The 24,581-nt window shown below is 44.9% G+C and overlaps 1 protein-coding gene across 8 annotated transcripts in view; it reads left to right on the top strand.

Moving 5' to 3' along the window:
- Positions 1-24,581, top strand: part of myt1b (myelin transcription factor 1b) — a 155,267-nt gene that overhangs the window by 2,464 nt on the left and 128,222 nt on the right. For all 8 annotated transcript variants that reach the window (XM_070896171.1, XM_070896172.1, XM_070896175.1 and 5 more), the window contains exon 2: positions 1,552-1,744. The gene's annotated coding sequence lies outside the window, so the exon portion shown is untranslated. The remainder of the gene's footprint in view (positions 1-1,551; positions 1,745-24,581) is intronic.

Here is a 24,581-nt window from a genome sequence, read left to right as displayed (position 1 = left end):
TGTTTAAAATGATAAAACAATTCAATAGGGTAGATACAGAGAAGCTATTTACTCGGCGGGGGATGGGGAGGGGGCGGTGGATACAGAACAAGGTGACATCATCTTAAAATTAGAGCTAGGCCATTGAGGAGTGAAATCAGGAAACATCTTTTCACACAAAGGGTAGTGGAAATCTGGAATTCTTTTGTACAAAAGGCTGTGGATGATGGGCTAATTGAAATGATCCAGCCTGCGATCAACAGATTTTATTAGGTATCAATGGATAGGGATTAAAGGCAGGTATAGATGGAGTTGAGGTGCAGATCAGCTATGATCTATTTGATTGGTTGAACAGGCTTGAGGGACTGAATAGTTTACTGCTGTTCCTATGTAATTTGGAGAGGACATGCCCTCCTCATCCCACCCCAGTGATTATGCTTGAGCCTCAATGGAAGGTACGCAAGATCAGCTGAGCTAAATCTGTCTGATTATCTATCCTTGTGGAAAAGCTCATGGTTTCCATGTGGTACTTTGCTGGCACAGCTGAGTTTATGGCCTCAGTGTGTGGGTATTATGATGCAAACTTACATCCCACATCTATGTGCATGGCTCCTGTCTAAATGCAAACAGGGCCCATTTGTCAAAAATAAATTTTTTCATCAGATTCCATCTCCAGTGCACACAATTTAGATCTAGGTTGGACTAGCTTAAACTACATACAGTTAAGGCATAAATTCCTCAAAGGGATATGAGCACAATGAAACCTGACTAATGTAGTATTGAAAATTCTGCATTATTTCCTTCGTTTTCTGATGCAGAAAATGAATGCAGATTATGCCTGTGCAAAAATTTTTCTTTGGAACAGAGGAGGCTGAGGTGGGATTTAATTGAGGTGTATAAAATTATGAGGGACCCAGATAGAGTGGCTAGGAAGGATTTATTTCCCGTAGTAGAGAGGTCAATAGCCAGGGGGCATAGATTTAAAGTAATTAGTAGAATGATTAGAGGGGAGTTGAGACATTTTTTCACCCAGAGGGCGGTGGGGGGCTGGAACGCACTGCCTTGAAAGGGTGGTAGAGGCAGAAAATCTCATTGCCTTTAAAAAGTATTGGATATGCACTTGAAGTGCAGTAACCTGCAAATCTACAGACCGAGCTGGAAAGTGGGATTAGGCTGGATTGCCCTTTTTCGCCTCTTGCACTGTAAATTTCAATGATTCTATAATTCTGTGTTCCGTTAATGCTTCTGTTTAGATTTTGTTGCAGACTGAAAAAGGGAGCCCGTACTTTTTTCTTACGTCATTGCCAGATATCAATGCAACATTTACTAGGAAAGTCCAATATTTCCAATAGGTTATTTTTTCTACCCAGGTCTTAATTTTTTGCTGTGTTCTTATCTCTTGGCTAAAGAGTGCAGAGATTATTAGTAAGCTAAACATGTATAGAAAAGCCAATTTACTTGTGTATTTTAGAATTGATCATCAACTCTTATTTCTTTTGGCTTATTATCTGAAATATCTGGCTTATTTCTTTTTACCCTTTAGTTGTCTGAATTTATTTGTGTCCCTTACAGATGAATAGACTGACTGTGGAGGAAGAGATCAGCACCTAATGATGCACGATGTAATAAGAGGAGATACATTGATGACATCAGTAAAACATCTCTCAGTTGCTTCCTGCCTTTGATGTGGATGCAACATCATCCTCAGAATAAGAACATGAAGTGGATCTGTGACGATCCTCTTTAAATAAATCATCTTTCTCAGGTAAATAACAGTTCTATCTGGCTGCAGGTAATTAAAATGCTGGAAAAAACTGCAAAAGATTATGTGCTGCCTATGTAATGGGACACATTTTACAGAATAGACTTCTACATATACAGACTTTTACTCTTCCTTCATTTAATACTTTGTGGATACAGCTAAAGCATGGGATGAAGGTCATTTCCATCATTGCCAGATTTTTTTTCTCTGCCTGAAAATAGTGGAAAACTTTTGTGCAAGTCTGTATTTAGAGCACAGATTGTTATGCCATGGGGAGTAGTTGAGCCAGAGACCATTAAATCTTTTACAGGAAGAATAGATCAACATTTGAAGCAGAGGAAGTTCCATGACTAAGGAGAGAGAGCAGGATAGTGGCATTAGTTTTGGATTTGTCTGGCAAAGAGGTGACACAGACATGAAAGATTATTACACATGTGTAGTACCCCTAAGGAAAACTATTCTATGCTCTATCGCCTCTCTGCATAAAGAAATATCTTCTATCCTCTCCTTGTTTTCTTCATAGGAATTTTAAGTTGATGAACTCATCCCTGAGTCAAGAACTAAATAAATAGTCTTTCTCTATTCACCCTATCAAAACCCTTTATACTGTAATATCAAAAAAATCTCTATTAAATCTCCTCAGCTGTCTCTGCTCCAGTGGAGATAGTATTTCAAGTCTCTCCCCATAATTATTGTTTCATATAACTATAGTTTCACATTCCTGATATATTTCCTGGTAAAATCTACACTATACACTCTATTTCTTCAATGTCATTTCTATAATGGGATGTCCAAAAGTGCATACAGAAGGATATACTTGCCTTAGAGGGGGTGCAATGAAGATACATTAAATTGATTCCTGAAATGAGAAGATTGTCCTATAAGAAGAGATTAAATTGAATGGGCCTATATTCTCTGGAGTTTAGAAGAATGAGAGGTGATCTTATTGAAACGTATAAAATTCTTAGAGGCTTGATAGGGCTGGAGAGTCTCGAACTCAGAATCATACTCATAGGAAATGGGGTTGGCCATTTAGGACCGAGATGAGGAAAAATGTATTCATTCAGAGGGTTGTGAATCTTTGGAGTTCTCTACCCCAGAGGGCTGTGCATGCTCAGTTGTTGAGTATACTCAAGACTGTGATTGCTAGGTTTTTGGACACTAAAGGAATCAATGGGTTTTGGGGATATGGTGGGAAAGTGGAGTTGAGGTAGAGGATCAGCCATGATCTTATTGAATGGCGGAGGAGGCTCAGGGGGCTGTACAGTCTACTCCTGCTCCTATTTCTTATGCCAGTAAGTACTTCATTTGTGGCCTAACCATTGCCTTGCACAAAATTGGTGGAAATTTGGTTCGTGGGTGGCGACACCTTGCCCCTCACTGAAACCTCCCTACCTACCTAAACTTCCACTCAAAACCTCTATGGTGGCAGTGTGGCCCTTGTCATCAAATGACACTTGGTCTCTCCCCTTACTCCTTTGGCACGTTATCCTCCTTCAAGTACCCCACCTTGTTCCACCTATCTCGTCTCTTTTTAAAATCCTTGTTCTATACCACCCTCAAAGCCCCACCAGAGTTTCTCATCGAGGTATCTTCACTCTTTTCCTCAGCCTTTGCATTGTGACCCATCATGCTCAGTAATTTCAATCTCCATCTCAACTCTCTCTTTTCTGATTTCAGTGCCCTACATTCCTTTCTTAACCTGTCCCTGCATATAAACTCTTCTACCCACATTCAGAGCCACCCACTTGACCTTGCCATTTCACGTGGTCTCTCTCCTACCATTGTGTCTTTCACAAACAGGGCCATTTCTGATCACTGCCGTGTATCCTCACCACTCACATCCTCTACCCCCTTACAATCTTACTTTCTTTTATCCCTGGAAAATCTCTCCCCCAGGTCACTGCACTTTCAAACTCCCCCCTATCTAGTCTTTGGCTCTCTATTCATTCTGCAGCTGTCAATCTGCTTAATCACTCCTTTACCTCCACCTTTGATGCGCTTGTCTCCAATAAAATTCTTGGTTTCGTCATCCATGGCCAGATCTAGCTGGCCCGTGTCATGTACGATCTGCTATAGCTGCTCACAACTCAAAATCATTCTGAAATGCAATGCCCCTGGCTTCTTTTCTCCACTACCAACCGTCTCCTGAAACACTACTCCCTGCCTCCTCCACCCTCACTCTAATAACAAGTGCAAGGAGCTTATGGACATCTTTGTCAACTAAGATTGAGACCATCTGTTCAACTGCGCCTGACGTATTCCCCCTTTCTGCGCTAAGCCAAACTTCCCTCAAGGTTTCCCCTGCCATATCCTTATACCCGCGTCTTTCTCTAGTTTCCGTCCCATCTCTCCTCATGCCCTCTTGGAGCTCATCTTGTCCATGTAACATATCTGCTGCTCCCTCTACGCCATTCTCAATAAACTTCTAACCACCAACTTCCCTTCCTGATCTCCATGCTAGCTGACATTGTAAATGGTTCCCTTTTCTCAGGTCTGTCCCACTCCTTTTCAAAACCACCATCATCACTATGTCCTCCTGAAAAATCCCACCCTCAATAGTAATGTCCATGAAAACTACCGCACCAACTCTAATCTCCGCTTCCTCACCAAAGTCCTTGTCACCTCCCAACTCTATGCCCACCTTTTCTGCAATTCCATGTTTGAAACTCTCCAATCAGGTTTCTGCCCCACCACAGCTGAAATGGCCTTAATTAAAGTCACAAATGACATCCTCAGTGACTGTGACCATAGTGCATTTTCCCTACTCCTTTCTCTTCGATCTCTCTGCAGTCTTTGACATTGTTGATCATAGCATCTTCTTTCAACGCCTCATTCTCATCTACATGCTGTCTCTCAGCAACATCATTTGAAGACATGGGCCTAGAAATTCTAGCGCACCCAGAAACAGGTAAACAGGGGGTGTAGGAAACAATCTCTGTGTCTGAATGGATAGGCCCAAGGCTCACATAATATTAGACCTTGGGCCTCATTATCTTCTAGCCAGCGAGCTGCAATCACCTAATAGGCATCCACAGGCAGCTCGCAGGAGAAAAGGACTCAGAAGATCGGGCTGCTGTGATGCCCATAGCAGCCCTCAGATTGGTCCTTAGAGGTGACCAGGAGAGGGGGCGATTGTGAAAAGGGGCAATTGGGTGGGAGGCTAATGGTGGCCGAGAGGGAGGGTAGGGGTAATTGGATGGGAGGGTAGTGGCAGCGATTGGGGTGGATTGCGATAGTCTGCAGCGGCCCGCATAGTCTGAATGTGGAGCCAGGAGGAGCGCTCTGATTTCAGGTAAGTACATTTTAAACATTACCTCGTTTGTGGCGACCTGCAGCGATCCCTTTAATGTAGCTGCCTGTTGCCGGTGTGTTCTGGACAACCCAGTATTGCAGAGGGGGCCTCAAACAGGTGTTAGGTCCCTTATTTTAATATGCAAAGGGCCTAATGCCTGTTTCATGTTTGGGCCCTGGGAACCTGTTTTTTTGCCTGTACCAATATGGCAGGCAGCGCACATCCAGCTTGTAATGAAAGTGTGCTTCCTGTCTGCCATATAAAGGTATCAGTGCCCATTTAGTATCCAAAAAATGGGCACGGTACCATCCAATTTCTAAGCCCTGGTATCACGATCCATATGTACATAGACAACATTTTGTTCTACCTCTCTCAATTCCTCCACCATCTGAATGATTTGGCCTTTTTCGTAGTGTCAGCATTGGCTCAGTCGTAGCACTCTTGCCTTTGGGTCAGAAGGTCAAGTGTTCAGGCCCCACTCCAAGATTTTATCTGCCTGTACTCACACTTATTGTAGGGAATTATTTATTTGAATATCCTAGGTTTCTCAGTTCCTCCAGACCCTTCAATTTCTTTCTATTGAATTTGTACTTCTAATCGTTGTTTTTAATTCCCATACTTCTCACACTTCTCTGCAGTAAATTGCTTGAACATTCTTCTAACCTGCCTATGTCCTCCTGAAGCTTGTTATAGTCCTCGTCGGTTTTTGCAGAACCCCTGCTTTTGTGTCATCATCAAGTTTACTCCCTATTTTCCAATACAAATCATTTGTATAAGTCAAGTTAAATTGAAAGAGTTAAGTTGTATCCAATAATGTTTGGGAGCAGTGATGGTATGACCATCTCCTCAATGGTTGAAGAATGGAGATTGCTGTTTGCAACTATTCTGAGGTCAAGATAATCTGCAGTTATTACTGTCAAAACATTTGAAGGTCATCTCACAAGTTCCTGAGAAGACTATTTACAAAATGTCTCCAGTAAATCTAGTTTTGTAAAATGTGACTGAAACACGCAGTTCACCATCACACTGTGCATGTAAATCAGTTTGGCAAGAGAAGGACCGCAGACAGGTGTCATTCAGTGTAGGCAGTTGAGTATTCACTGGCTTATGGGTTGCTCTATTTAGCACTGCTAGCCATTACGCCTGACATCTGTGATTCAGACAGGGTACCTTATTCAGATCCAAATTGAATTCCAGATTAATTTCATTTTATCAGGAGTTGCCACTTTGGGGAAATGTATTTTGCCCCACGGTTATACATCTCCAGCCAGCTATTTCTTTGATGTGAGAAGTACAAAGAAGCCCTTGGCAATCTGCCACGACTTTCGTTCCTTGCCAGCTGTTGAACAAATCCCGGGTAAATATAAGAAAGTGGCTACAAAAAGGGAGTAGTTTAGCAGCAAATAGATGGCACTTATTTTTGTGAAATGTTTGCACAGATATATGTTCAGTCTAAATATTCCAAGCACAGTCCAGTGTTGTTTAAAAATACTGCAGCAGTGATTTGATACGGTTTCCATTTATTCCTTGTTTTATCTCTGATATAAATAGAATGCAACTATTGAAGTTCCCAATCAAAATAAATTAACTGATGACTGCCTGAATTTTTATGATCACTGAGATTATGTATTGACAACAGACTGGGAACCCGTGAAATTTGTCTACTAATCCAGATCCCGTGATGGGGTAATTCTACGTTTTTAAAAGTACATAAAGTTGTGACCTAACTTTACTGAAGAGTCACAAGACTTATATTAAGTACTTTTTACTTAGCAATCAGACAAAGTATAATTGAAAAGAATGCAGCCAGTGTGGCTTTGGACATACTCGGCATCTGTGTCTCAACCCAAGAGTGAAAACCATTTGTATAGGTTCTTTGTTCTACTTTACAAACTTTGCATGTAAAGCTAAATTGGGAACTTAAATTCACTGTCAGAAAAATAAGAAATATTTGGAAAGCTGTATTTCTTTGCTTTTGAATATAGTAAGGGAAATGTGAACAGTTTATACTAAACTCTCTATTTACTTAAAGCAAAGTGTTTCATGAAAATACTTGGCTTTATTAATTGGTGAAATTACAGAATACAGAAAAGCACCATTACAGCACCACATCACTGCCCCCAAAATAATATCTATTTTACAAAGGTAGTTTTCGGGTGTTTGCAGCTACACAGAACGTCATACATTTGTTGATTAGAATATTTAATGCTGAAATTTCCCAGTATATTGTGGCTGTTTATGTTTTTTTCTTCTTCCCAAATCTCAACCCTTTAAAAAGAATTGCAGAAGCATAGCAAAAGAAAAAAATGAACAAAATAAGCCCTGTATAAGAGTTATTTCCTTTTTATATTATAAAACTCAGAGACCTGGGGCTAGACTATCAGCGCATCATCGGCCATTTAACGCCCATTTACTGCCCATATAAGCGCCGAGATGTTGTTTATCGCCCATATTTGATGAAAAATGGAAACTAGCGCCCAATTTTTGCCCATTTGTCCCCGGCGCAACTTTCGGCATACAGGAATGAGCTGCATCATCTGGCCTATTTAAAAAACATATGACGTCATCCTTGTGCAAGGCCCAGAATACTGTTTATAATGGAAACTGGCACCCGATTATTGCCCAGATTATCGCCGAGCGCTACTTTCGGCATCTCGCCCATAATTCGCCCAAATGATCGCTCGCCCAAAAAGGCGCTCCAGTAAAGCTGCAGTCACCTGACCTTAACTCGGCGCTATGGACGCCACAGAGGATCTTTAATAAAAGGCTACTTGAGTGGTTGGAAGGAGAAGTAATTTGTGAGTGATTTTAAGGGCGTCTTTGAATATTTGTTGAGGACAATTTAAGAAGACAGATCAGGGCATTTATAGTGATTTATAATGATGGGGTCTGTAATTTCTCAACCAATATTGATGACTACTCACATGCTGCAGAATAGAGGTGGGAGAAGGTTCATTGAAGAGCATTATGTGCTCAATCAAAGAGGTGGCAGACTGCTGAGGGGGAGGAGACGTTACACCCAACACATTTACAGAGATAAGCGATCATACCGGGACTTGTTCGATAACATGTGCGTTAGAAGGCTGCGATTCCGAAAGAAGGTCATCAGTGAGATATGCCAGCTCATTAAGGGCGATCTGCTGCTTACCAGACCATCAGAACCGCACTGCCCGATGAGGTTAAGGTTACTGCGGCACTTTCCTTCTACGCATCGGGCTCTTTTCAGGCCTCAGCTAGCGACATTTGCGGTATCTCTTAGCACGCCACACATTGCTGCATTCGACAGGTCACTGAAGCCCTTTACGCATGCAGAATGGACTTATAAACTTCCCTATGACCAGAGGGGCACAGAGTGAGAAGGCTTTTGGGTTCTTCAGAATAGCAAATCTCCAAGGTGCAGAGAGCAATAGACTGTACGCACATCGGCCTGCGAGTACCTTGACAGGATGCAGAGGTGTTTCGGAACCGAAAGGGATTCCACTCCCTGAATGTCAGCTACAAAGTCACGGCTGAATGCTGGGGGATAAAGGATATGGCCTTGCCAGCTGTCTCATGACCCCGCTGTGTAAGCCCCAGACAGAAGCTGAGAAGCGCTACAACGAAAGCTATATAGCCACGCGCAATATCGTCGAAAAGACAAGTTCTGAAGCAGCGCTTCAGATGCCTGGATCGCTCAGGAGGCAACCCACAATACCACCCTCAGCAGGTCGCTGAGTTCATTGTGGTTTGCTGCATGTTGCATAACCTAGCTATCAGGAGAGGACAACAGTTGCCAGATGGGACTGCCGGTCTACCTCAGGAGAGAGGGGAGGTGGAAGAGGAGGACAAGGAGGAGGACGAGGACCTCGGGAAGGACAATCAGCCTGGCGATGAACCCATGCCCCTATGCATCCCCACACCCCTGGAAAAGCCCCGTGGTAGTTATGCAGCTGCAAAGCTCTTGCGTTAGCAGCTCATAAATGAACACTGCGTGAAATTACGTTGGTCACAAATGCGTTACATTTGATCCATGCCTGGCCTGGTAATGGCCATTGTTTGCAACTCTTATATCGATGTTTTATCTTACATTATTAGAAGACACTTAACACCAATTGTAAAGTTAAATAAAAAAAATTATAATTTAACAACTGGTTTTACATTTTTTTTTAACAAACATATAAAATACCCTCCCCAATCCCCAACAGTGAACAACATTTTTTCCACAACAATATAATGAGAACACCATCCCACTAATCCCCAACAGTCAATAATCAACAATTTAAAAAAAATAATAACAAAACAATGATATTCCCCCTCGCCCTGCCACCTGCAGCCACGCTTCCCTCCTCTAACTTGACCCTCCCCTTGTTGTAGCCCCCAGTTTCCCACATAATCCCCTAGTAACGGGACCAAGACATCTTGCAGCAGAGCACCTCAAGGGATGCTGCTGTGGGGTTGGGGGCAGGGCGGGGGGGGGGGGGGGCACGGGTGACGTCGGCAGAATAACCTCAGTAGATCAAGGAGAAGACGTTTGCGAAGAAACGTCTTCCGAGTCAGAAGGAAGTTGTTCCTCCTGTCTCACATTTGTCATGCTGGATGGTGGCACGGCACCTTTGGGTGCAGTGCCATATCCTGAAACTATCGCGTTCTGCAAGGCATCGACAGATTCGGTCGCTCGCCCCATTGCCGCAACCATCTGCCCCACGCCCTCCAATATTTTTGCAGACACTATGGCAATGATGCCAGTCAACCTACCAAGCACCTGGAGGAGCTCTTGACCAATGTCGACGCTCGCCCTCGACAATGACACCATGTCCTCATTGACATCTGCCCGTCGCAGCATGTGCCTACCTCGCTGACTCCACCTCCGTGGGGTCGGCGTGGGCACTGGATGACTCGGAGTGACCTGCTGCAAGCCGCTTGGCCCTGCTACTTCATCCGTTGAGGATGACGTGGCCGCAGGTTCCGCAGATGAGAGTTCGGGCTCATCATCCTCTTCCTCGGTTTGTTCTTCTTCACCCGTGGTGAGCATGACCTGCAGCGGTAGTGGTGATGCTCCAAGGGCCTCCCGTTGTGCCTGGGGAGCTGGAAAACATAACTGAGGTTAGTAGAAGAGAAGGGGAGACATGAGAATGCTTGAGCTGTGCAGGCATATGTACGAGGAGCAACACTACTGCAATAAATGTGAACGAGAGACGTTACATATGATTAACATGAGAGTACAGAAGCTGCATACATAACATTACATCATTCATATATTATAATCAAATGGCATTAAATTACCACTGGTTTACCACTGCTTTACACATTACTCAAGTGGCACATCAACGGTGTTGTGTATCTGTAAAGCATGCACTCCCATGTTCCGTCACCAGGGAGCGCATTCCCTGAAGTCCCAAGGGATCCCAGCGTCCCTTGGGCGCACTGTATATAAGCCGGCCCCTAAGGCCTGTTCCTCACTCTGCAGTGTCTTAATAAAGACTGAGGTCACTGTTACTTTAACCTCCCTGTGTGCAGTCTCATCTGTGTTAGAAACACAATAACTGGCGACGAGTATACGAATCCAACGAAAAGATGCAACAAACTGGGCATCCTGGAGAAGTTCTCGGAGGGTGAGGACTGGGAAACTTATGTCGAACAGCTAGACCAGTACTTTGTAGCCAACGAGCTGGACGGAGAAGGAAGCGCTGCAAAAAGGAGAGCGGTCCTCCTCACGGTCTGTGGGGCATCTTCTGGCTCCAGTGAAAACCACAGATAAGTCGAATGAGGAGCTGTGTACACTCGTTCGGGAGCATCTTAACCCAAGGGAGAGCGAGGTATCGGTTCTACACGTGCCAGCGATCTGAAGGTCAGGAATTGGCGAGCCACGTCGCTGAGCTAAAGCGACTTGCAGGACAATGTGAGTTTGATGGCTACCTGGAGCAAATGCTCAGAGACTTTTTGTACTGGGCATTGGCCATGAGACCATTGACGAAAACTTTGACTGTAGAGACACCGACCCTCAGTAAGGCCATTGTGATAGCACAGGCGTTTATGTCCACCGGTGATAACACCAAACAAATCTCTCAGCACACAAGTGCTAGCAATGTTCATAAATTAACTGGAACTGTGTTTGCGAGCAGAAATGTACAGGGCAGAAACCACGAGTCTGCAATTGCCAGCAGGCCTCAGGTGACCCAGATGACTCAGATTCCGCAACAAAGGATGAATGCAAGGCAATTCACACCTTGTTGGTGTTGTGGAGGCTTCCATTCAGCCTATTCATGCTGCTTCAAACGGTATGTTTGCAAGAGCTATGGAACAATGGGGCATCTCCAACGAGCTTGCAGCCGAGCTGCAAGCTCTGGAAAACATGCTAACCACCTCGTGGCAGAGGAAGATTGGTCCATGGTCGATCAAAGCAATTTTGAGCCTCAAAGAGAGGAGGCAGATGCTGAAGTACAAGGGGTGCACACATTTTCGACGAAATGTCCACCTATAAGGCTAACTGTAAAATTGAATGGCTTACCCGTAGCCATGGAACTGGACACTGGCGCTAGCCAATCCATCATGAGTAAAAAGATGTTTGAGAGACTGTGGTGCAACAAGGCACTCAGACCAGCCCTGAGCCCCATCCACACGAAACTGAGAACGTACACCAAAGAGCTTATCACTGTCCTGGGCAGCGCCATGGTCAAGGTCACCTACGAGGGCACGGTGCACAAACTGCCACTCTGGATTGTCCCGGGTGATGGCCCCACACTGCTTGGAAGATGCTGGCTGGGCAAAATCCACTGGAACTGGGATGACATCCGAGCGCTATCACATGTCGATGAGCCCTCATGTACCCATGTTCTGAACAAATTTCCTTCCCTTTTTGAGCCAGGCATTGGAAACTTTTCCGGGGTGAAGGTGCGGATCCACTTGGTCCCAGAGGCATGACCCATTCACCACAAGGCGCGAGCGGTATCTCACATGATGAGGGAGAGAGCGGAAATCGAGCTGGACAGGCTGCAATGCGAGTGCATCATCTCCCCAGTGGAATTCAGCGAGTGGGCCAGCCCAATTGTTCCAGTACTCAAAAGTGATGGCACGGTCAGGATTTGCGGCGATTATAAAGTAACTATTAATCGTTTCTCGCTTAAGAACCAATACCCGCTACCTAAGGCAGACGACCTATTTGCAATGCTGGCAGGAAGCAAGACGTTTACCAAGCTCGACCTGACTTCGGCCTACATGACGCAGGAGCTGGAGGAGTCTTTGAAGGGCTTCACATGCATCAACACGCACAAGGAACTGTTCATCTACAACAGATGCCCGTTTGGAATTTGGTCGGCTGCAGCGATCTTCCAGAGAAACATGGAGAGCCTACTCAAGTCAGTACCGCGCACGGTGGTTTTTCAGGACGACATATTGGTCACGGGTTGGGACACCGTCGAACACCTACAAAACCTGGAGGAGGTCCTCCAGCGACTGGACCGCGTAGGGCTGCGGCTGAAGAGGTCGAAATGCGTCTTCATGGCAACAGAAGTGGAGTTTTTGGGGAGAAAGATCACGGCGGACAGCATTCGGCCCACAGACGCCAAGACAGAGGCTATTAGGAACGCGCCCAGGCCACAGAACGTCACGGAGCTGCGGTCGTTCCTGGGACTTCTCAACTATTTTGGTAACTTCCTACCGGGGTTAAGACCCTCTTAGAGCCCCTACATGTGTTATTGCGTAAAGGTGAGAACTGGGTATGGGGGAAAAAACCCAAGTAATTGCTTTTGAGAAAGCCAGAAACATTTTATGCTCCAACAAGCTGCTTGTATTGTATAACCCGTGTAAAAGACTTGTGCTAGCATGTGATGTGTCGTCGTATGGATTCGGGTGTGTATTACAACAAGCTGACATTGCGGGGAAGTTGCAACCTGTCGCCTATGCCTCCAGGAGCTTGTCTAAGGCTGAGAGGGTCTACAGCATCATTGAGAAAGAGGCATTAGCGTGTGTGTTCGGGATAAAGAAAATGCATCAGTACCTGTTTGGCCTCAAATTTGAGCTGGAAACCGATCACAAGCCCCTCACATCCCTGTTCGCAGAAAACAAGGGGATAAATACTAATGCCTCAGCCCGCATACAAAGGTGGGCACTCGCGCTATCAGCGTATAACTATACCATCCGCCACAGGCCAGGCACCGAGAACTGTGCGGATGCTCTCAGACGGCTACCATTCCTCATCACGGGGGTGGAAATGGCGCAGCCTGCAAACTTGTTGATGGTGGCGCAGCCCGCAGACTTGTTGATGGTCATGGAAGCGTTTGAAAATGATAAATCACCTGTCACGGCCCACCAGATTAGGACTTAGACCAGCCAAGATCCTCTGCTGTCCCTAGTAAAAAACTGTGTACTGCATGGGAGCTGGGCCAGCATTCGTTGAAATGCAAGAGCTACTCAAGCCGTTCCAGCGGCGAAAGGACGAGCTGTTCATTCAGGCAGACTGTCTGTTGTGGGGTAACCGCGTAGTACAACTCAAAAAGAGCAGGGAGACGTTCATCTCGGATCTCCACAGCACACACCCGGGTATAATAATGATGAAAGCGATAGCCAGATCCCATGTGTGGTGACCCGATATCGACTCTGACTTAGAGTCCTGTGTACGGCAATGCAGCGTGTGTGCTCAGTTGAGCAACGCGCCCAGAGAGGCACCACTAAGTTTGTGGTCCTGGCCCTCCAGACCATGGTCGACGATCCATGTCGACTATGCGGGCCCGTTTCTCGTAAATATTCCTGGTGGTGGTGGATGCTTTTTCAAAATCGATTGAATGTGAAATAATGTCGGGAAGCACCGCCACCGCCACCATTGAAAGCCTGAGAGCCATGTTTGCCACCCACGGCCTGCCTGACATACTGGTCAGTGACAACAGGCCATGTTTCACCAGTGCCGAATTTAAAGAATTCATGACCCGCAATGGGATCAAACATGTCACCTCGGCCCTGTTCAAACCAGCCTCCAATGGGCAGGCAGAGCGGGCAGTACAAACAATCAAACCGAGCCTTAAACGAGTCACAGAAGGCTCACTCCAAACCTGCCTGCCCCGAGTACTGCTCAGCTACCGCACGAGATCCCACTCGCTCACAGGGGTGCCCCCAGCTGGGCTACTCATGAAAAGGGCACTTAAAACCAGACTCTCGCTGGTTCACCCCAACCTGCATGATCAGGTAGAGAGCAGGCGGCAGCTACAAAATGTAAACGATAGTCGCGCCACTGTGTCACGGGAAATTGATCTGAATGACCCTGTGTATGTGCTAAACTATGGACATGGTCCCAAGTGGATCACGGGCACGATGATAGATAAAGAAGGGAGTAGGGTGTTTGTAGTCAAACTAGGCAATGGACAAATTTGCAGAAAGTACCTGGACCAAACGAGGCTGCGGTTTACAGACTGCCCTGAACAACCCACAGCAGACAGCGCTTTTTTCGAGCCCACAACACACACCCAAAGGATCAACGACACCACGTCGGACCAGGAAATCGAACCCATCATGCCCAACAGCCCAGCAAGGCCAGGCTCACCCAGCAGCCCTGCAGGGCCAACAACATGCCAGCCCAGCGAGGGCACAGCCAACACACCAGAACCGAGGCGGTCCACCAGGGAAAGAAAGGCTCCCGACCGCCTCACCTTGTAAATAGTTCTCACTTTGACTTTGGGGGGAATGATGTTGTGTATCTGTAAAGCATGCACTCCCATGTTCCGCCACCAGGGAGCGCATCCCCTGAAGTCCCAAGGGATCCCAGCATCCCTTGGGAGCACTGTATATAAGCCGGCCCCTAAGGCCTGTTCCTCACTCTGCACTGAGGTCACTGTTACTTTAACCTCCCTGTGTGCAGTCTCATCTGTGTTAGGAACACAATAAACGGGATCTGCACCACCACGGGTGGCAGAACGATTATGCCTGCCCACTAGGGCTGCAGCACATTCCGCGAGATCAGTGAGAGGGTTCAGGTCAGCAGGCCCTCCTCCGATTCACCTCCGCTCCGTCTGATTCTTAGATATCTTCCTCTGCAAACGTGACACGAGCATGGCATAAGCTAATTGACTTGGTACTGTTACGGAAACACAACAGATATTGTAATCCACAATTAGTCACCGCACATGCTATTCATCGTTAACGTTATGGTTAACCCTTGTTAACCCGTACTACTGGACCAAGACCTAGCTCTGTCAAGCCCGTGTAGTGGCTGGTGTGCAACAGTCACCACACGTTAAAAAAATCCACACACGGGCATATTCCACCCTTCAAGATTTAGTTTGGGACTTGGAATTTTAGGTCCTTCATTGAAACACCTGTGAACTTTTTGACGTGGAAGCAAGTCATCCTCGATTCGAGGGACTGTCTATGATGATGATGATATATGCTAATACTGTTTGTATCCAATGGGTCATGGTTGTAACATCTACGTTCAGAGAAAATATTTAATAAGATCATGTTTAGGATGCAATGCTTGACACCAAACATCTCGCGTACAATCTCCAGGAAAGGCCCCATCCATGGGCCGTGCCATTCATCACCTGAGGGGAAGGAGACGGTTTATTGGAATTGATGGAGGTCCCCGGCAGGGGGGGTATCAGGAGATCTGGTGAGCTTGGCAATGACAGGACTGTAATGGGAGGGAGCATCTGGGCTGTTCTCGGAGACCTCCGTGTGGTCGGAGCTAATGTCCCAAAGTGTCCCAGGGCCGACAGTGAGCCAGGGCAGTTCTCCCCCAGTCCAGGCTGGGTCACTGTGTGATTGACAGCAGCCAGAGAGACTCACATAGTCTGGGCAAGGCTCACCGGACTCCTCAGTGCTCAGCCGTGCCCCCATCCACCAACCTAACCAAAAAGGAGATGGTGTCCGAGTTATAGAGTTGCTCACAGCACACAAGCAGCGATATAATTTAATAATTCTCCTTCTAAACTAAAGTGGTAGAAATGCCGAGTGTTTGCGGTCTGTCTGTTTCCAGTCATTCCTAAGGCCCCAATTTTCGATCAAAGCCTTTAAATAATAATTAATACTGTCGATTAAGTTTAAGGCCTCTCAGCAAAATTAGAGTTAAAGGGCGTAGTTACTGATCCCAGTCCAAATCTTAACAGGGAAGCTACCCAAGATTACCCAGCTTAATTACAATTCGGCAGATTTACATTCTAATTAATGAGTCAATGCACCATTACAATTATAAATTTAATAATTTAATACTTACTCTTTCTGATGCAACAAGACTGTTCCAACGCTTGGGGCACTGGTCTGTCTCACACCTATCGTGGGCCACCGATGAGACAAGAGCGGCGATATCCGCCCATATTTTTTGGTAAATCCGGGGTGGAGATTTCCCACACCGATCCCGGGTTAATTGGCCCCACCAAGTCTCAGCATCGTTCACTAAGGCTTCATTAGCTTCGTCTGAGAAGGCTTTCGCCCTCTTTCTCCCTGCAACCTCCTGCAGACTCTCTCCCGAATCCTCGTGGGACATTTCCATCATGTAGATTGTTCAGCACTCCTTCAAAATATACCTCGTCGAAAAGCTTCCTTCTCTCCCTCCCTTTGCCTTCTGAGCATGCGCAGATGTCCCCTGACCTCCCGAATCGCAGGAAAAGTTATTTGCCTAAAAAAAACAGCGCATGCGCACAACGGCTGTTGCTATGGACGCCAGCCTTGCACAACTGAATATATCGCTACGGCCCATTTCACATTGCTAAGGCTATCGCCCAAACTAAAAAGGCGAAACGAGTGGTTTTTAAAAAAGCACTAAGGCCAGAAATATTGCCCATTGGCGATCGTGAACATGGTGGAAAATCTAGCCCCTGGAGTTTTCTCCGTATTTGTGATCAGCTACACCCATAATCTGGGTTAAAATTAATTACGTGCCTTAAAAGATAGCGGAATTCTGGGAGCACGTGAATTACACACATACCTGCAATATGCCCATGTCTCCTCGATCTTTTACGTCCATCCATCAAATCCTCCGTCTAAATTAATCTCCAACCACAAAACTGGCCATGCCCCCAACACTCAAATGTGGATATCCTCCAATTGCGCTTGTTCGACTGGGGAGTGTCTCTCAATATTGCGACCAGATTTTCAGTCGCATCAGGAAACAGTCATTTTCTGGTCATTTAATTGCAATTTTTTTGAATATTTGAAAAAAATTACCCTCACTGAGACCTGTGTATTTACTGTTTCTTTCAATGCATTTTTATGGCATGAGTATAAGTCACATTCAAAATTGAAAAGCTTCCCTGATTGCAAGTTATTGAACATGCTGCAGATGAATAGTTAAATGAGTTGAAACTTAAATTTTAAAACTCAAAGAAGAAATATATTGGTGACTATTATGCTGATTTATGTCACTTTTAAGTTTAGGCGTATTGTAATGAGATTGCGAGGATACTTGGGTATAAGTTGACATCGGCAAAATGAGGTCAATATTGAGCACATTTTTGGATCTAACTTCCGCATTGCGCCCAAGGAGAAATGTCCAGGCCAGACTGTATATAAACATAATAACTCGTGAAAAATAGTCCAAACGTTTGCAGTCTGTAATAATAAAGAGGAAGTGGCATTTTGTAACAATTGTATTATTTTTTATTATAGTTGTGTGCACACAGATAATTTTCCCTTAAAAATGGAGTTACATTACAGTTATATGTGCAGGCTGTCTGTCTATCTGTCCCAAACGACTATCTGTCCAACCTGTGACAGGGACTAAGATTCTCGTATTGGACTGTTCAGCCACCTAAGGACTCATTTCTAAGAGTGGAAGCAAGTCTTCCTCGATTCCGAGGGACTGTCTATGATGATGATGATCTGCAGGCAATTGAGTGAGAGTACCTTAGATTTTGTGTCATAAATGGAAGTCATGGAACTTGTTAATGATAGACAAGTGTGCGTGTGTCATTTAATTGGTAGTTTGGAAGGAGGCAGATGGAGATGGGTCAGATGTCTAACCATTCAAAGGTGCTCTTCATCAGATGGACTTGATTGTCTGTTGCAGATGGCAATTGTTCTGTGCATCTTTCTCATGTAGGAGATTGTTCTCTGACTCATCACCCTGCTGTCCTTGTACACCTTCCTCTTTCTCTTTTGAATTACAATGAGAAGGCCTCTTTGCAAGGCAATACTTTGCAGCATACAGCACACCACCACGATCCTTGAAACTTTGACTGCACTTATGATCTATTCAGGCACCTGAGGTGCTCCATCAGAATGCCAATTGTCAGCTTCATTATGATTCTGGTGCCAGCATGTGCCTTATTGTAGCAGTGCTCAGCTGGGCTCAGGAAGCTACACAATTGTCATCAGCCGCATCTTTAGCCAGGAGCCTCAATCTGCCAGGATGCACCAAAGGATTTGCCTTTCTGGTCAAAATACTCAAAACTGTACTGCCTTAAAATAAAGGAATCATGGCAGCTGCTAGGAAAATAAACATCTCCGTACATGGTTTTGTGGTGCTAGTCTAATACAGGCTGGACATTGAATGAGAGGTAATCTTTCCTATTGAAGTACAGGTTCTTAGAATCATACAGCACAGAAGGAGGCCATTCAACCCATCATGCCTGTGCTGGCTCTTTGAAAGAGCTATCCGCTTTAGTTTCGCAGCTCAGCTTTTCTCCATAACTCTGCAAATTAGTGCTTTTCAAATATATGTCCAGTTGACTTTTGAAAGTTCCTCTGGAATTTGATTCCACCTCCCTTTCAGGTAGTGCGTTCCAGATCATAAAGGGGCGGAAATTCATCAACTCACCGCCCACTGCTGCCGACATTCCTCTGGAAGATCCGCCCAGTGCCACTTTCGAGGGCGAGATAGGAGAGCCACCGGGAACCGCCCGCTGAAGTCAGCCGATGGCTGAGTGGCGTAACTGACTTCCCGCCTGCCGAGCTCCCATATTGACACGGGCAGGAGTAGGCGCCAGAACGGGGGTGGATCGCTGCAAGGAGGCTGGTCTGTCCCCGATAGTAAGTATGAAGAACCTGAAAAAAAGGTTATTGAACATTTTTTTTTTCACAGCGACTTACCTGGATGGGATCCTCTGAAGGTCTTCCGATAGTTTTTTTATTTTTTATTGATGATTTCTTTTTCAGCTGTTCGACCCTCCGTTGGCCCGACTCCACCCTCGGCAGCACTTGGCCGGCAAGTACCTCTGCCGCCGAGAATGAGACCTCCCACCAGCTGCCGCCCAGATTAGCGGCGTACGTCATCCATTTACCACCTGCCGACCTTCGAGGGATCTCGACGATGAATATCCCGCCCAAAGTACCATCCGGTACCTCGGCAGCCATCGCAGCACTTGGGCAGGTGGAGGCCTTGATCTCAATTGGCCCCAAAGACTCTTTTTGTGATAAAGTTTTCCTAATTTCCACTCTAGTTCTTTTGCTTATTATTTTAAATCTATGACCTCTGGTTACTGACCCACTTGCAGAGGGAACAGTTTTTCCCTACTTGCTCTATCAAAACCCGTCATAATTTTGAATACCTCTATTAGGTCCCCACTTATCCTTCTCTGCTCTGATCAATTCCAGCTTCTCCAATCTCTCCATATAATTGAAGTCCCTCAACCCTGGTATCATCCTGGTAAACCTCCTCTGTTCCCTCTTCAAAGCCTTGACATTATTCCTAAAGTGTGGTGCCCAGAATTATACACAATACTCCAGCTGAGGCCTAAGTAAATTGATGGATTGTCAAAGGGTGCACATATGGCCACTTAGGTGCAATCTATGACTCTGTCAGCTTTGAAGAATCCCGCCACACAGTAAAACTGCAGTGCTCTGTCACGTGAGTGCTGGAGATCTATGAGGAAGTGAATATACTGGTTGGTTCTATCAAACAGTGCATTTGTGACTTGTTTGATGCATCTATGCACAGCTAATTGGCAAAGAGAGACATAAAAACAGACTGTAAAACTTCTAAACGTATGTAAAAAGGAAAAGATTAGCAAAAGTAAATGTGGGTCCCTTACAGGCTGAGACAGGAGAAATTATAATGGGGAATAAGGAAACTACAGAGAAATTAAACAAATACTTTTTGTCTGTCTTCACAGAAGATGATGCAACAAAAACTCCTGGAAATAGTGGAGAACCAAGAGTCTAGTGAGAATGAGGAACTGAAAGAAATTAGTATTAATACAAAAATAGTATTGGGGTAACTAATGGGACTGAACATCAATAAATCCTCTGGATCTGATGGCCTACATCCTAGCGTTTTAAAATAGGTGGCTATAGAGATAGTGGATGCATTGATTGTCATCTTCAAAATTTCATAGATTCTAGAATGGTTCCTGCGGATTGGAAGGTAGTAAATGTAATCCCACTATTTAAGAAAGGAGGGAGAGAGAAAATGGGGAACTACAGACCAGTTAGCTTGACATCCATAGTAAGGAAAATGCTAGAATCTATTATTAAGGACATGGTAACAGGGGACTTAGAAAATAATAATAGGATTGGACAGAGTCAAAACTGCTTTATTAAAGGGAAATCATGTTTTTTGAGGTTATAACTAGCAGAATAGATTACGGGTGGACCACTGTGATGAGTATTTGGATTTTCTGAAGACATTCGATAAAGCGCCACACGAGTTTTTAAACAAAATTAGGACTCATGGGATTGGGGTAATATGCGAGCATGGATTGAGGATTGGTTAACGGACAGAAAACAGAGAGTAGAAATAAACGGGTCATTTTCAGGTTGGCAGGTTGTAACTAGTGGGTTACTGCAAGGATCGGTGCTTGGTCCTCAGCTATTCACCATCTATATCAATGATTGGATGAGGGAACCAAATGTAATATATCCAAGTTTGCTGATGATACAAAGCTAGGTGGCAATGTAAGTTGTGAAGAGGATGCAAAGATGCTTCAAGGGGATATAGACAGGCTAAGTGAGTGGGCAAGAACATGGCTTGTGGAATATAATGTGGAGAAATGTGGTTATCCACTTTGGTAGGAAAAATAGAAAAATAGTATTTTTTAAATGGTGAGAGATTGGGAAATGTTGGTGTTCAGAGGGACCTGCGTAAATTACTGAAAGCTAACATGCAGGTACAGCAAACAATTAAGAAAGCAAATGGTATGTTTGTCTTTATTACAAGAGGATTTGAATATGAATATATAGGTCCCTGGTGAGACCACACCTGGAGTATTGTGTACAGTTTTGGTCTCCTTACCAAAGGAATAGAGGAAATGCAACAAAGGTTCACCAGACTGATTCCTGGTATGGGGGGATTGTCCTTTGAGGAGAGATTGAGTAGAATAGGCCTATATTCTCTAGAGTTTAGAAGAATGAGAGGCGATCTCATTGAAATATACAAAATTCTTACAGGGCTTGACAGGGTAGATGCAGTGAGGATGTTTCCCCTGGCTGGGGAGTTTAGAACCAGGGGTCACAGTCTCAGAATAAGGGGGCGGCCATTTAGAACTGAGATGAGGAGAAATGTCTTCACTCTTAGAGGATGGTGAATCTTTGGAATTCTCTCTCCCAGAGGGCTGTGGAGGCTCAATCATTGAGTATATTCAAGACAGAGATCGATAGATTTGAAGATATTAAGGGAATCAAGGGATATGGGGATAGTGCAGAAAAGTGGAGTTCAGGTAGAAGATCAGCCATGATCTTATTGAATGGCAGAGCAGGCTCGAGGGACCAAATGGCTTACTCCTGCTCCTAACTCTTATGTTCTTAAATATTATTGATGTCCTCAGAGACAGCCTGAAATGAGCCAGCTGTTAACATTGAGAGCCGTGGTGATCTTTACAACCAATGGTGGTGCAGTGCCTGTGGTGGAAGTGGTCTTTAGGTCTGGTGCCAGCATGTGGCATAACTCATTGTGCAGTGCAGCTTCCACCAGCACTGTTCATGGCTCAGGTGGAGGTGGGTCAGTATATATGGGTGCCAGATACCAGCTGTGCTACCTGACTACATATCCTTCCTACATTCCTCTTCCCCATACTCCTCTTCTTCCTCCAAGAAACAGAGATAAAGAGCTATTCCAAAGAGAAATCCCATTGCCTCCTTTGTTGAATGGGTGAGGGGCTATAACTTAAAGCCCTAAAACATAACGCAGAAAACTTAATAAAAAGCAACAAAGTTACAGCAGGCGGAATTGCAGGATTTTTTTTAAGTGACAGAGACATGGCAGAACCAGGTTCTTCTCCAAATCCTGTCCCCTCCCCTTGCCTGACCAAAGTCGTCCTTCTCTCTTCTCAGACACAAGAATTTTGGGGCCTACTATATTATTTTCGCATAATATGTCTTGCCCCCGATTTCCTTTTCCATTCTCTGCCCCGGAGTTAGATTTTCATGACAACACTTGTGAACACTTCCACGTATGCTGCCATTGCTGCTCATTGGTAGATCTGCTCAGAGGAAAAATACATGAAATGACTAGTGCTAATTTCCTGCCTAGCTCAATTGACTTACCCAAGACTTGCAAAGTTGCCCGAGTAAAAACTTGACTACAAATGTCAGTTGAGGCTAGGATCAGTTGAGTTCAGTCTGCTAGTGTTCTGATATTATGGCTGCCAAGTTGCAATTGAGAAAAAATGTTCTTGTGCCATTGCCCTGCATTGTGTCCATAAACACTGAATTGTTACTTTGATGTAATTTCTATAATGCTTTTTATACATCATATCACTCTCTCTCTAATTAATACATTATGCGGGTAATTTTGAGGAGTTGGTCGGCTGCGAGCAATGCAATGAAAAGCAGGCGGGTTCTTCAATGGGCAGGTGATCATTTCCCATACCTTGGGAGCCTCTTAACAAGAGCAGACATTGACGACGAGATTCAGTGCGCCAGTGCAGCCTTCGGCCACCTGAGGAAAAGAGTGAAGACCAGGCCCTCAAATCTGCCACTAAGCTCATAGTCTACAGGGCTATAGTAATACCCGCCCTCCTGTACGGCTCAGAGACATGGACCATGTACAGTAGACACCTCAAGTCGTTGGAGATATACCACCAATGATGTCTCCACAAGATCCTGCAAATCCCCTGGGAGGACAGATGCACCAACGTTAGCGTCCTCGACCAGGCCAACATCACCAGCATTGAAACACTGACCACACTCGATCAGCTCCGCTGGGCAGGCCACATAGTTCGCATGCCAGACATGAGACTCCCAAAGCAAGCACTCTACTCGGAGCTCCTTCATGGCAAACGAGCCAAAGATGGGTAGTGGAAACATTACAAGGACACCCTCAAAGCCTCCCTGATAGTGCAACATCCCCACTGACACCTGGGAGTCCCTGGCCAAAGACCGCCCTAAGTGGAGGAAGTGCATCTGAGCACCTCGAGTCTCATCGCCGAGAGCATGCAGAAATCAAGCGCAGGCAGCGGAAAGAGCATGCAGCAAACCAATCCCACCCACCCTTTCTCTCAATGACTATCTGTCCCACCTGTAACAGGGACTGTAGTTCTTGTATTGGACTGTTCCGTCACTTAAGGACTCATTTTTAGAGTGGAAGCAAGTCTTCCTCGATTCCGAGGGACTGCCTATGATGATGATGATGATCCACTGATTTACCACCAAAGCGGTGAAGGTGAAAATGACCCCCAACCCCCTTGTGTATCTAGTGTAGCCAGGGACTCAAGTGGGTATCTCATTAACCTTCTAGTGCATGGCACAGGCCAAAGGCCTGGGTCTCTGCACAGTTTAAACTCCTGTTGAGGGGGTTTGTATTTCTCTAATTCACATGTTTATCTTCTGATCACCTATTGTACAACTGGACCCCATGTTGTTCAATAACCAGGGAATCGTTAACCTCCAACAGTCTGTCCACAGTTTCCTCATTTATTTTTTAAACAGCGCTGACGTATAATTTCACTTCCTCATTTCAGGAGCCTGCAAGAAAAACAGTCATTGTAATAGGTGCAGTGCATTATTTTCTGCATCAAACTTTGTGCCTTTGGGATGTTTATTACATTAAAAGCACTATATAATTCCTGGTTCTTTAGCTTATTATTAACCCTTGAGCTTCAGAATGTCTTTTCCAAATCTCCATACTCCTGAACCATTTAGTTCATATCTTACACTTTATTTAGGATGCAGAAAGTCTCAAAAAGTAATCCTCAATATTGAGGTTAATGTCGACCAAGTCTTCATGGAATTCTAAAATCTTGCTGGAGTTTCAGTACCCTCTGGCAATATTATTGCAGGATAAAATATCTGTCGGTAATATTTTTTTCCTTATGGCTGTCGACTATTTCAGAAAGGAACTTGCCCACCATTACTGTCAGAAATGTTTTATCAGGAAAGCCTAAAGTGACAGATGATAATGCAGGAAAGTCTCCACTATGTAAAGTATATAATCCACAAATACATTTTCTATTACTAATGGAATTTTCTCATCTTTATTCAGTTTCTATAAGATATTTGAGGGTTTTTTGAAGAAAATTTCCCAAACCACTTTTTCAGTGCAGTTCACAGGGGAAAAAGGAGAACTTTTGTATGACCTACTCATATTTCAGTTTGTTGTAGTTTGTCATTTACTGTTTGAGGTAGCTTTATAAAGCTCTCCTGTTTGTAAAAGAGTCTGTTTGTGAATGGTTAGGATATAAAAATGCCCAAAGCTTTGAAGGCAAATTT

Source organism: Pristiophorus japonicus, chromosome 12 (assembly GCF_044704955.1).
Source record: "Pristiophorus japonicus isolate sPriJap1 chromosome 12, sPriJap1.hap1, whole genome shotgun sequence".
Taxonomy (NCBI): Eukaryota; Metazoa; Chordata; class Chondrichthyes; family Pristiophoridae; genus Pristiophorus; species Pristiophorus japonicus.
Note: the sequence above shows the minus strand (reverse complement) of the source record. Positions and strands in the feature narration are given on the sequence as shown.